The 13,495-nt window shown below is 44.4% G+C and overlaps 1 long non-coding RNA gene across 1 annotated transcript; it reads left to right on the top strand.

Moving 5' to 3' along the window:
* The first annotated feature begins 1,364 nt into the window (after window positions 1-1,364).
* Window positions 1,365-12,592, top strand: LOC145718847 (uncharacterized). Its single transcript, XR_014142048.1, has 2 exons — window positions 1,365-1,732; window positions 9,797-12,592. It is a non-coding gene; the product is annotated as an uncharacterized LOC145718847 (long non-coding RNA).
* The last annotated feature ends 903 nt before the right edge of the window (window positions 12,593-13,495 follow it).

The raw sequence follows: 13,495 nt of genomic DNA, 5'->3' as shown, positions 1-13,495 counted from the left end.
TTTTTTTTTTAAAGATTTTATTTATTTATTTGACAGAGAGAGACACAGCGAGAGAGGGAACACAAGCAGGGGGAGTGGGAGAGGGAGAAGCAGGCTCCCCGCAGAGCAGGGAGCCCGATGTGGGACTCGATCCCAGGACCCTGGGATCATGACCTGAGCTGAAGGCAGTCGCTCAACCGACTGAGCCACCCAGGCGCCCGAGGAGAGAGAATCTTAAGCAGGCTCCAGGCTCAGCGCAGAGCCCAGCGCCAGGCACGATATCACAACTGAGAGGTCATGATCTGAGTTGAAACCAAGAGTCTGAAGCTTAACCGACTGAGCCACCCAGGTGCCTGCTCTTTTTTTTTTTTTTAAGATTTTATTTATTTATTATAGAGAGAGAGGGAGCGTGTATGGGTAGGGGGAGGGGCCGAGGGAGAGAGAGAGAGAATCCCAAGCAGACTCTATGCTGAGTGCTAAGCCCTGAGCCCGATGTGAGGCTCCATTGCACGACCCTGAGATCATGACCTGAGCCGAAATCAAGAGTCGGACGCTCAACTGACTGAGGCACCCAGGCGCCTCTTGCCCTTTGACTTTTTAACTCAGCTCTTGCTGTAAGAATTTTTTAAATTAATTTATGCATTCCATGCCCACTGGCTCCCTTCACTCTTTCTCAGCTCAGCCACTAGCTGACGGTATGAGTTTGAATTCTGATTCCTCCTGTTGGGAACACTGCATTTCTCAGTGGGTTTTTTTTAAGATTTAATTTATTTATTTGTCAGAGAGAGAGAGTGGGAAAGCACACACAAGCAGGGGGAGCGGCAGGCAGAGGGAGAAGCAAGCGTCCTGCTGAGCAGGGAGCCTGATGCAAGACTCCATCCCAGGACCCTGGGATCATGACCTGAGCCAAAGGCAGATGCTTGACCAACTGAGCCACCCAGCCGTCCTGCCTGCTTACCATTTCTTTTTTTTTTTTTTTTTTAAGATTTTACTTATTTATTTGAGAGAGAGAATGAGAGAGAGAGAGAGAGCATGAGAGGGGGAGGGTCAGAGGGAGAAGCAGACTCCCTGCCGAGCAGAGAGCCCAATGCGGACTCGATCCCGGGACTCCAGGATCATGACCTGAGCCGAAGGCAGTTGCTTAACCAACTGAGCCACCCAGGCGCCCTCTGATGGGTTTTTAAATGAAATGATCTTTAAAATATAGTGTGTGTGTGTGTGTGTAGATACATGTATATATAGAAAAATGTGATATGTGTATATACACATTTATATATAAATATATAGTATGTGTATGTAAATATACATATTTACACACACATATTTATATATACATATTTTTATATAAGTATATAGTATGCATATATAAACATACATATTATATATTTATATGGATATACTTATACATGTAAAACTGACGGTAATACACACACGTTTGGTTTCCATCCTCCCTGACTTGCTATACATTCGAACCTTTTACTAGCAGCTGGGTGGTGTGTTTAGTTAGGAGGAGGTATTTAGTGATATTCCAATGTTCCCAATTTGGGGCAAGTGTCTGTACTGGTAAATGGCAGAGCCGGGCCTGGAGCTCAGCCTTTGTTACTAAGAAGAATCGTTGCTCTTGGCCTGAATCTCCTGCCTGAACTTTTGCATGAGTGTCTGAACCGTGCTAACTGCATGTTCTCTCCAGGTGCTAGCTGAGGTCCTCACTGGCATCCCTGCAATGGATAACAACCGAAGCCCCGTTTACCTGGTAAGGGAACCAGTCACTTCTGGCTTGCTACTGGGGGCTGTGGGGAGGGGTCAGGAGGGCAAGGACCTCCACTCCACCCATTTTACAGATGGTTATGAGGTCTCAGTCTGCAGTTTGATTTGCAAAGTAACCTTAACCTCTCCCCCTCTTACCAGCCAGCCAAGTTCATGATAAGAGAACTTAGAATATTTAGGGGAATCCCGTTTCTTCTCTTTACACATCTGGCAGTCAAATAGGATTTGTCTTCAAGTTGGTAAAAGTCAGCCCTCTTTAACAGGTTCCTATAATAAAAGCAATAATTTTCATTTTGTGGGTTCAAAGAACTATCATTCACATATATACACATACAGGGTCATTTCAAAAATATAACAGCAGAGCCAGACTCTGTGTTTGGCACTTTACATATATTATCTTTCTAAGTCATCACAAAATCCCCCCAAGATTGACAGGGTCATGACGTTCACCTGCCCTTGAACAAGCAGGCCCCGAGGTTCACCCGAGATCTCGGCTTTGCTAAGTGGCAGAGACGGACTTCCACGTCAGGTCTTCTGGACTGCAGCTCCTGAGTTCTTAACCCCGACACTCTGCTGACTGTTTAATTCTCATGACAGTCCAGCCATATGAATTCAGGATTATTATCATCCCCATTTTGCAGATGAGAAAACTAAGGCCAAGGTGAAGAGACTTGTGTCACGCCCGCCCCCCCACAGTGAGATCAGTGGTGGAACTGGGATTTGAACCCATGTCTTCTGCAGAGTTCCAAATCCTGTGAAAGCTCTACTCTTCATCAGTTTGAGAGGAAGCACCTTTCCTGACTTGATGTTGAGGCCATTAGATCAGCTGGCTTTTTTTGGTGACTGGGCCCCCAAAACATCCCTTGGGCCCTGGGGTGGGGAGCTGAAGGCCTTCCTACCCACAGAAAGTCATTCCACTTTTGGAGACTGGGTCCCAGATGTTACAAAGAGGTGGGTTTCAGCACCTCAGATGTGGTTTGGGGCAGTTTGAGGTGATTTCTCATATTCTGACGGTTTTCTTGGGGTGAATTCCCTAACAGTCCTCTGGGTCTCCCTAGATGAACGTCGCAAGCGGAGTCTTTTGAGATACTTATGTGAAATTTCCTAGAAGGTGTTTTTGTTGATGGTTTCTAAAAATGTGGAGGAGGGGGCGCCTGGCTGGCTCAGTCGGTGGAGCACGCGACTCTTGATCTTGGGGTTGTGAGTTCAAGCCCCATGTTGGGCGTAGAGTTTACTTTAAAAAAATGTGGAGGATAGAATTTTTTAAAAAAACCTTAATAAATGAAGATTGAGCATGTTATTAAGATTCAAATCAGAGATGAAAACTGCTAGCACCTAGTGGTGGGAAGAAGCAGGCCTCTCTTCCACCCTCGGGGGAGTGTTTGTGGCCACAGTGTTTTCCGAAGGTCATCGGGTGGTTTCCATCGAAGTTTAACATGGGTGTGCCTTCTGATGCGGTCATTTCACTTATACAAAGGGACACATACATACAAGGGAGGAAAGACGGACACGGCTGTTCACTGTAGCGTTATTTATGTTAGAAAACAGCTACAAACAAGTAAAATATCTGTCAGTTGGGAGGTGGTGAAGGAAATTACAGTGTAATCACACACCCTGGTAATTCCATGAAATTATTTATAAATAAGTTTATAATGTTTCTAAGTAGTGAGAATGAAGTATATAACGTGATGAATTTTGACATATGTATATATCTGTAAAATCTTCACCAAGCCATGTTCGTGACCGTGCCTACTACCCTGGAAGTTACCTCTTCTCCTTGGTAATCCTGCCCTCCCGCCCCTCCCAGACCCTGCCATCCCCTGCCGCCACTGATCTGCTTTCTGTCACCGCATGAGGTTCCACTCTCTGGACTTTCATATAAATGAAATCAGAGAGAGTTGGCTCTTCTGGTGTCTGGATTTTTCCACTCAGCATGGTTATTCTGAGATACGTCCCATGCTCTTTGTGTGGGTCCATGGTTCATTTAGTTTTACTGAGTAATGTTCCATTGCAGGGATGTGCCACCGTGTGTCCGCTCACCTGTTGATGGGCATTTGGTGTGTTTCCAGTTTTTGACTGTTACACCTGTAGCTGCTAGGTACTTTTCTGTGCGGGTCTCACTGTGGACATGTGCGTTCATTTCTGTTGAGGTATAATTCACACTTGTGAGGTGTACAGAATGGTATAAATTTTGGAAAGTGTGGACAGTTATGTAACCAACACCACCATAATCTAGATATGGAGTATTTTCATCATTCCAGAAAATTCCCTTGGGCAACTTTATAGTCAGTCCCTTCTCCCTGCTTCCTGTTCTTATTTCTTTTTAAAAAAATTTATTTATTTATTTATTTATTTATTTATTTATTTATTTGACAGAGAGAGAGATAGAGAGGGAGCACAAGTAGGCAGAGCAGCAAGCAGAGGAAGAGGGAGAAGCAGGTTTCCCGCTGAGCGGGGAGCCTGCTTCTCCCTCTGCCTGCCGCTCCCCCTGCTTGTGCTTGTTCACTCTCTCTCAAATAAATAAATTAAAAAACGTGTGTGTGTGTGTATGTGTGTGTGTATTTTAAAGCATATCCCAGATATTATGTTATTCCACCCATAAAATAGTTTTCTTAATTCCTTAATATCATTTAATGCCCATTCCATGTTTAAATTTCCCAAGTTGTCTCAAAAATTGCTTTTTAAAGTTGGTTTGTTTGAAACTGATACAAAGTCCACATGTTACCATTAATTATGTTTCTTACAAATATTTAGAAAAAATAAAAAAGGGGTGCCTGGGTGGCAGAGTCGGTTAAGCATCTGACTCTTGGTTTCAGCTCAGGTCATGATCTTGGGGTGGTGGGATGAAGCCCTATGTTGGGACTTATGCTTGGGACTTTCTCTCGGTTTCCCTCTGCTCCTCCCCCACTCCCTCCCCTCAATAAATAGATACATCTTTAAACAAATAACTATGTTTCTTGAAACATAAAAAAAGCCAGCTGTTCTAATGGCCTCAACATCAAGTCAGGAAAGGTGCTTCCTCTCAAACTGATGAAGAGGAGTAGAGCTTTTTTTTTAAGTTTTTAAGTTTTTTTTTAATTATTTAAGTAATCTCTACACCCCATGTGGGGCTCGAACTTACAACCTCTGAGACCAAGAGCCACATGCTCTTCTGATTGAGCCAGCCAGGCAGCACTTGAAACTCTTCTGTTCTCCAACTGCACCCCTCCCCATGTTTTCTTTCCATATCTCATTGCATTTTTGCATAAAGTGAGTCATTTGTTCTGTAAGTCTCTCATGTTCTGGATTTTTACATCCTTGTGGTATTCTTTTTTTTTTTAAAGACTTAAAAAAATTCATTTAGAGAAAGAGAGAGAGAAAGCACACACGTGTGCGAGTGGGGGAAGGGGCAGAAGCAGAGGGAGAGAGAGAATCTCAAGCAGACTCCATGCCAAGCACAGAACCTAACTAAGGGGCTCGATCTCATGCCCCTGAGATCACGACCTGAGCCAAAACCAAGAGTCAGACGCTCAATTGACTGAGGTACCCAGCCCCCACCTCCCATTCTTGTGGTATTCTTAACGTGTTTCTCTCTACCTCTTGTCCTGAGACTTGGTTAGATTCATGATCAGTGCTGCTTCCTGGGTGGTCCCTGGTGCTTCCCACAGCATCACAACAGGAGGCACATAGTGGGTCCTCCTCCTTCCAGTGCTGAGGTTCATCAGTGGGTCCAGGTGGAGTTGCTGACTCTCCCCATCCCTAAGTTCCTTCATCACCCTACCCCTGAGTGTTCTTAGCATCTCCTGATGACTCTTGCCAGATGAGATCCACAACTTCACTGGGGGGAGTCAAATGGTGAGCCTCTGCTTCTATCATTCTTTCAGGCCAGTTGTTTTGAATAGTCTCTTTCTTTTCTTTTCTTTTTTTTTTTAAGATTTTATTTATTAGACAGAGAGAGAGAGCACAAGCAGGGGGAGCAGCAGGCAGAGGGAGAGGGAGAAGCAGGCTCCCCGCGAAGCAAGGAGCCCATCGTGGGGCTCGATCCCAGGACCCTGGGATCATGACCTGAGCCGAAGGCAGACCCTTAACCGACTGAGCCACCCAGATGCCCCTTTTGAACAGTTTCTGATTCTGTTTCAGATGGTGGTAACCTCTATATCTGAAAATAACACTCTCCTGGTATTTTTTGACTTAACAACTTTAAACACCATGATACCTTTTAAGGCAGAGCTCACATGAAAGAATTGTGCAAAAGGGTATTCATAGAGGCAACCATGGCCAGCTGGAGGTTTTTAGTCTCCAGGTATTGAATTCCTTACAGTGTCAGGCATGTAGGTGTTATTGGATCCTCAGACAACCCATTTTCTGGATGGGGAAACTAAGGCAGAGTGGTGACTGTCTTGTTTTGTTTTTGAAGCAAATATCGCAGCCCATGCCTGATAATCTCTGATAATCTTTTTTTTCAGAGTTGTAAATGTATTTTTATGAAAATCTGTATAAAGCAATAAAAATTAGTTTTATATTTAATGAATCACTTCTGTTAAAAATAATAGAATGACAGGGCGCCTGGGTGGCTCAGTTGGTTAAGCGACTGCCTTCGGCTCAGGTCATGATCCTGGAGTCCTGGGATCGAGTCCTGCATCGGGCTCCCTGCTTGGCGGGGAGTCTGCTTCTCCCTCTGACCCTCCTCCCTCTCATGCTCTCTGTCTCTCATTCTCTCTCTCGCAAATAAATAAATAAAATCTTTAAAAAAAATAAAAATAAAAAAGAAAATGACATAAAAAAGAAAAGAAATTTAGCTAAAAAATAAATTAGTATGTACAATTTGTGAAAACATTTGTGAAGTACTTACTATGTGCCAGACACTGTTTTTGGATTTGGCGATATAGAGGTGAGCAGGAGGAAGTTTTTGGAACTTTCATTCTAGTGGGGGAGAGCAAACTGTATTCAAGTAAATGGAAATGTGTGTAATTCCAGGCCAGTGAGATGTGCTATTAAGAAATGTGAAATAGGGTGCCTGGGTGGCTCAGTTGGTTAAGCGACTGCCTTCGGCTCAGGTCATGATCCTGGAGTCCCGGGATTGAGTCCCGCATCGGGCTCCCTGCTCGGCAGGGAGTCTGCTTCTCCCTCTGACCCTCCCCCCTCTCATGTGCTTGCTCTCTCTCATTCTCTCTCTCTCAAATAAAAAAAAAAAAAAAAGGAATGTGAAATAAGTGGCTCCTGGGTGGCTCAGTCAGTTGGGCGTCTGCCTTCAGCTCAGGTCATGGTCCTGGGGTCCTGGGATCAAGTCCTGCTTGGGCTCCCTGCATGCCCCTCTCACTCATGCTCTCTCTCTCTCTCAAAAATAAATAAAAAAATCTTAAAAAAAAAAAAAAGAAATGTGAAATAAGGTTAGGGGATAGAGTGGAGGAGCAGGGAGAGGGGTCTTTTAGGTCAGGGAAGCCTTCTTGGAGAAGGTGACATCTGAGCAGAGACCTGACTGAAGTGAGGGACTAGGATGCAGTGAGATTTAGAGGAGGAGCATTCTAGGCAGAGGGAACAGCAAGTGCAAAGGCCCTGGGGCAGGATGAGTTTAGGTGCTTCCAAGAACAGAAAGAAGCCAGAGTGACTGAGTACAGTGAATCACAGGGGGAGGAGATGAGATCGGAAAGGTCAGCAGGTGCCAGACTGTCACAAAATCTGGGGTTTCTGATGGCCATAGTTATGGATGGGAAAGTGGGAACTCTTGACATTAAAAACAACACAAACAAAAAACTTTTAATTTAAATTTTTCTAAGCTTGTAGAACATTTAGTAAGTATGGGAAGGTATAAAAAAGAAAATAGAGGGATCCCTGGGTGGCTCAGTGGGTTAAGCGTCTGTCTTCGGCTCAGGTCGTGATCCTGGAGTCCTGGGATCGAGCCCCACGTTGGGCTCCAGGCTCAGTGGGGAGTCTGCTTCTCCCTTTCCCTTTGCCTCTCCCTTTGCTCATGCTCTCTCACTAGTGCTCTTGCTCATGCTCTCTCACTCTCAAAAAACAAAAAACAAAACATATATAACAAATAGAATATACATGGAAAATTTATATATAAATGTTTTATTATTTACACAGTAAATATATCACAAATATAAAAACATAAATATCAATGTTTCATATATTAATATAATAGATTAATGCGCTATATAGTATATCAATCAATATTATACATAATTAAATTACATATTTCCTTATAATATATTTAATATATAATCAAAGTATTTAATGTATTTGTAACATTTATATATTTGCAAATACATAAATATATACTTATGAAATATTATGAAACATAATTTATACTATATAAATATGATATATATTTTTACATAAATATATGTATTTTTATTTTTATTTTTTTTTCTAAGGATTTTATTTATTTATTTGACAGAGAGAGAGACAGTGAGAGAGGGAACACAAGCAGGGGGAATGGGAGAGGGAGAAGCAAGCTCTCCGTGGAGGAGGGAGCCTGACGCGGGGCTTGATCCCAGGACCCTGCTGAAGGCAGACGTTTAACGAGCCGAAGGCAGACGCTTAACGACTGAGCCACCCAGGCGCCCCAATATATGTATTTTTAAATATAAATTTAAATTTATGTAAAAATATGTAGCATATCTTCTGTTATATGCATAATTCCTGCTTTCTATATAGTATAAAATGTTATAAAACTTATATGTAAATACAAAATTTATAATATATATATATAAGTGTACATAATATTTATATAGTAGATCTCCTATTAAATATACTTGGGTTAGGGCTGCCTGGCTGGTTCATTTGGAAGAGCATGCAACTTTTGATATCAGTGTCGTGAGTTCCAGCCCCACCTTATGTAGAAATTACTTAAATAAATAAAACTTAAAAAAAATAAATCTTCTCAAACTTTAATAAATAAATAAATATGCATGGGTCAGAACCTACATCCTAAAATGTGTATTTTATGTCATAAAAGAGCGTGCCTGAAATTGTTAATAAGATTAAATTATTGATGTAAGTAAAGTACCCAGCATGTAGTAGTATAGAAATGGTGGCTATTAATTATTACTATTAATTATTATCACTAATAGACAATTGAATCTTTATTCTGTGTTAAGTGTCACACTTTATGCTTTAGATGCGTTATATCTTTTTTTTTTTTTAAGATTTTATTTATTTATTTCAGAGAGAGAGCCCTCGAGCACCAGTGGGTGGCTGGGGGGGTGGGTAGGAGGGGCAGAGGGAGAGGGAGAAGCAGACTCCCTGCTGGATCCCAGGACCCTGAGATCCTGACCTGAGCCACCCAGGCGCCCCTAGATGCATTATATCTTTTAATCTTTGTGTTGATCCTATTATCCCCATTTTCCTGATGAAGCAACTGAGGCCTAGGTTAAGCCCCTGCCTTGGTGGAGTGTACTATGGAATGCCCTGTATGTGTAGGGAATTTAGCAATTCTCCAGCGCTGGCTTTTTTACTTGTTTCTTGGATCCTTGCATTTCTTTCTTTCTTTCTTTTTTATTTTTTTAATTTTTATTTTATTTTATTTTTTTTTAAGATTTTATTTATTTATTTGACAGAGAAAGACACAGCGAGAGAGGGAACACAAACGGGGAGTGGGAGAGGGGGAAGCAGACTCCCCGCCAAGCAGGGAGCCCGATGTGGGACTCGATCCCGGGACTCCAGGATCATGACCTGAGCCGAAGGCAGTCACTTAACCAACTGAGCCACCCAGGCGCCCTCTTTCTTTCTTTTTAAAAGATTTTATTTATTTATTTGCCAGAGAGACAGCGAGAGAGGGAACATAAGCAGGGGGAGTGGGAGAGGGAGAAGCAGGCTTCCCACGGAGCAGGGAGCCCGACGTGGGGCTCGATCCCAGGACCCTGGGACCATGACCCGAGCCAAAGGCAGACGCTTAACGACTGAGCCACCCAGGCGCCCCGGATCCTTGCATTTCTTTCTTAAAATCCTGGTTTCCTCGAGGTTTTGCAGGTCTGGCGCCGTCGCGGGGGCCGTTGGGCCAGGTGCGGTGAAATCCCGCATCCCTGCAGCTCACATGGGGATGCTTATCCTCTCCTTCCCGCAGAAGGATTTACTCCTCAGTGCAATCCCCAGCAGCAGGACCTCGCTGTGCGGCAGGAAGACGGGCGTGGAAACGGTGATGGCTAAGGAGATCTGCCGGAAGTACCTAGAGAAGGGAGCCGGGCGGCTGCTGGACAACTGCGCCGAGGCCTTGGCCATGGCCGCCTGCCTCTGCCTGAGGAGGCGGAACGCCAGCTTGGCTGAGGTGAGCCTCTTTCTCAGCCCCACCCGGCCATGGGCCCTGCCCTGGGTTGGGTGGGCCTCCTGTCCTGGTGGCCGCATGGTTCTGCTTTACCAGGAACTGGGGTATGGCTCAGGGTTGAGGCCTTTACCTAGAAGTCACTTCATAAACCAGGGCTGTATTTGGTTGCAAGCAACAGGTCGTACTGGAGCTCATAGAAGCAAAGTAGGGAAGCGAATGGGTAAGGGTAGCTCAGGAGCCTGAGGGTGATGTGCTGCCCACCCTTGGGGGGCCCAGGATCCCAGGCTCAGATGTTAACAGAACACTGCTTTCTCTGAATCTTCTTGATTCCTCCTCTCTTGTCTGTAGACTCCCTTTTCCTTGCCTCTATCCTCTTGGCTAGGGGATATGGCTGTCTTGTTTATATGTTATAGTTCTACCCCCACTGAGCGATCAAGTCTCCAGGTCCCAATTCCAATTTCTCATTGAGAGAGCCTGTTTGGCCTACCTAGAGTCAGTAGTCTACCTGTTGGCCAATCAGGTAAGGTGAGGGGAGTGGGGTCCAGTATATAAACCTAGTGGTCAGGGGGTCTACCCCAGAAAGGTGGAAAGGGCTAAGTCCCAGAGGAAGGGAGCATCTTTAGCCCCTGGGCTTAGGCAGATACCCCAGAAATCCACCACATTAGGAAATAAAACATTTTCCTATGGATGGGATATATAGTGGTGGTTTCCATGGTAACATGTGTAATTTGGGCACCACTGCTAGATATTTCTAAGGACCAAATAGCTGCCTGAGAGGACTCTTTGAGGCCATCTAGCTGAGTGATTTTCAAGTGGTGTCTGGCAGAGAGGGGCGCCTTGAAGTTACCTCAGAAATTGCTTTCGTCAGCAAGAGGGCTTGGGGAGCTGCGGGCCCCACGCATGACTACCACCGGACACCCCCTTTCACTTCACATAATCATATTGGATTCTCAGTATTTTATCTGAGGGAAGTTTTAGTAGCTGAAAAAAAAAAATCTTCAAACACCACTGCTGTAGCCCTAGCCTGCCATTTTATAGGAAGTAAAGTTCCAGAGAAGAGAAGATGAGGCCACAGAGTGAGTTTCTGTCAGAGCCCTCTGGACACCTGGTTCATTCCCTTATTCACCATCTTGCACTATGACGTGGCAGGAGCTAGAGACCCGCGACTCAAGATCCAAGTCATTGTTCTTCACCGGGGCTGTTCCCTCAGTGCCTGAGTAGTATAGCATTCAGCCAGTCATTTAGCTCTTGTGTGCTGGGCCCCAGGGGATAAATCAGTGAACAAGGCAGGCCCAGTTCTACTTTCCTGAAGCTCTCAGACAATGCACAGTAATCATCTAGGTGGGGAGCATTGGGATAGCATGTGATGGGGCCCCACCCAGGGGGACTTTCCCTGAGGAAGTGATGTGTAAGCAGATAAAGAGCAATCCAAGCAGACGGAACAGCTCATGCAAATGGCCTGAGGTGAGAGAAAGCCTGGCTTGGTCAAGGGTCTGGAAGGTCAGAGTGGCTAGAACAAAAAGTACGGGGAAGAGTGGCTTGTGGTGGGGCTCCTGAGGAAGGAGGAGCCCTGTAATTGAGGGTTTTGCAGGCACAGTTAGGATTTTGAGGAAGACACTAGGGGTTTGAAGCAGGGGCAAGACATAATCAGATTTATGTTCTGAAAAGATCTCTCTCCCCTAACCACTTATTCCTTCTTTCAGGCTTTCCTGTCTTCAATTATTTTGTTCTTTTGTTCATTGTCTCAGTTAAAGGACACTCAAAGAAGCTGTTATAATGAGGAGACTCCAAAATCCAGTGTTTTAAATGAGATAGAAGTTTATTCTCTTTAGCTTAACCCCTTGACTGTAGGCAGTTCAGAGGTGATGTGACAGTGCCACTTTATTGGGGACCCCAGGTTCCCTTTGTATTGTTGCTCTGCTATCCTTACTGTGTGGCTTCCAGTTCAGAGTCTAAGATGGCTGCTCTAGCTCAGGCCATCACATCTGCATTCCAGCCACTGAACAGGGGGTTAAGAGAAAGAGAACACACTCCCTACCCACCCGCTTTTTTTTTTAAGATTTTATATATTTATTTGTCAGAGAGAGAGAGCACAGCAGGGGAAGCAGCAGGCAGAGGAAGAAGCAGGCTCCCCACTGAGCAAGGACCCTGGGATCATGACCTGAGCAAAGGCAGACTCTTAACTGACTGAGCCACCCAGGCATCCCCACTCCCTACCTTTTAAAGGTGTGACCTGGAAATGCACACATCACTTTTTCTCACACTCCATAGGCCATAATCTAGTGACATGGCCACACATAGCTGCAAGGGAATGTAGCTTTTAGCTTGACAAATATTTATTGAGCATATACTGTGAAGATTTGTCTCAAGAGGTGACATTTGAACTGGACCTGGAAGGATGTGGAGGTATTTGTTGTGTAGAATAAAGGGGATAGGGCATTTGAAGTATACAAAGAGGAATGAGAAATTGTCCTTGCCCTCAGTATTTCACAAACAAACTAGGAAGATGAGAGGCCATCTGGGTCATGAACTTGAAGACAAGTAAGCCTAGGGTCAGTGGTCAGCTCTGCTACCTACTGGCTGAGTAGCCTTAGACAAGGAACTTAACTTCTCTGATCTTTATTTTATTTATTTATTTTTAAAAGGATTTTATTTATTTATTTGACAGAGAGAGAGAGCACAAGCAGGGGGAGCTGCAGGCAGAGGCAGAGGGAGAAGCAGGCTTCCCGCTGAGCAGGGAGCCCGATGCTGGGTTCGATCCCTAGACTCTGGGAATCATGACCTGAGCCAAAGGCAGACGCTTAATTGACAGAGCCACCCAGGCACCCCAGCTTCTCTGATCTTTTAATTTTTTAACCTATGAAAACTCATTGTGCATTTTGTGTCGAATGTTCTTTGTAAATTGCAAAGGTGTTGAGCAAGTGAGATGTGTCATTGTTATTAAGGGTATGCTTGTATGCCGTTTGTGTGTGTGTGTGTGTGTGTGCAAAGAAGAAACATTCCTTCCCTGCCTCCTTCTGATTTCCTAACCTCCCTAATTAGAAATGCCCTCAAGGGCAAGTAATATCTATATTACTTAGGGCATTTCCAGTTCAAAATGATAGAACTCAGGTCAAACTCTTAGTCTCTCTCTCTCTCTCACACACACACACTCGCACAGCAAGGGAGATTGAGAGGGAGTATATGAATGAGTGAATGAACGATAAATTAATGAATGAATTTATTGGCTCATGTAACCAATCAGCAGACAGGACAGGCATTGCTAGGCCAGCTAGACCACAGGGTCTCCACCAGCAAAGGTGCATTTATCTGTGTCTCTGTGCTTGCGCCCCACTTCTCCATCTCTTGCCCCTGCTTTATTCTTTATAGGGGTCTCTATTTTTTCCTACTGTGAATGGGTTTTCTTTGTGGGTGGAGAGTCTGGGTCAACCACTAGAAAGGAATCCGGAGTCCTTCCTCAGTAAGCTTTAGGTAGAAAAATCCCAGAGAAGGATTCTAATT

This window comes from Leptonychotes weddellii, unplaced genomic scaffold, assembly GCF_054177405.1.
Source record: "Leptonychotes weddellii isolate Sample4059 unplaced genomic scaffold, ASM5417740v2 HiC_scaffold_2352, whole genome shotgun sequence".
Classification (NCBI taxonomy): domain Eukaryota; kingdom Metazoa; phylum Chordata; class Mammalia; order Carnivora; family Phocidae; genus Leptonychotes; species Leptonychotes weddellii.
Note: the sequence above shows the minus strand (reverse complement) of the source record. Positions and strands in the feature narration are given on the sequence as shown.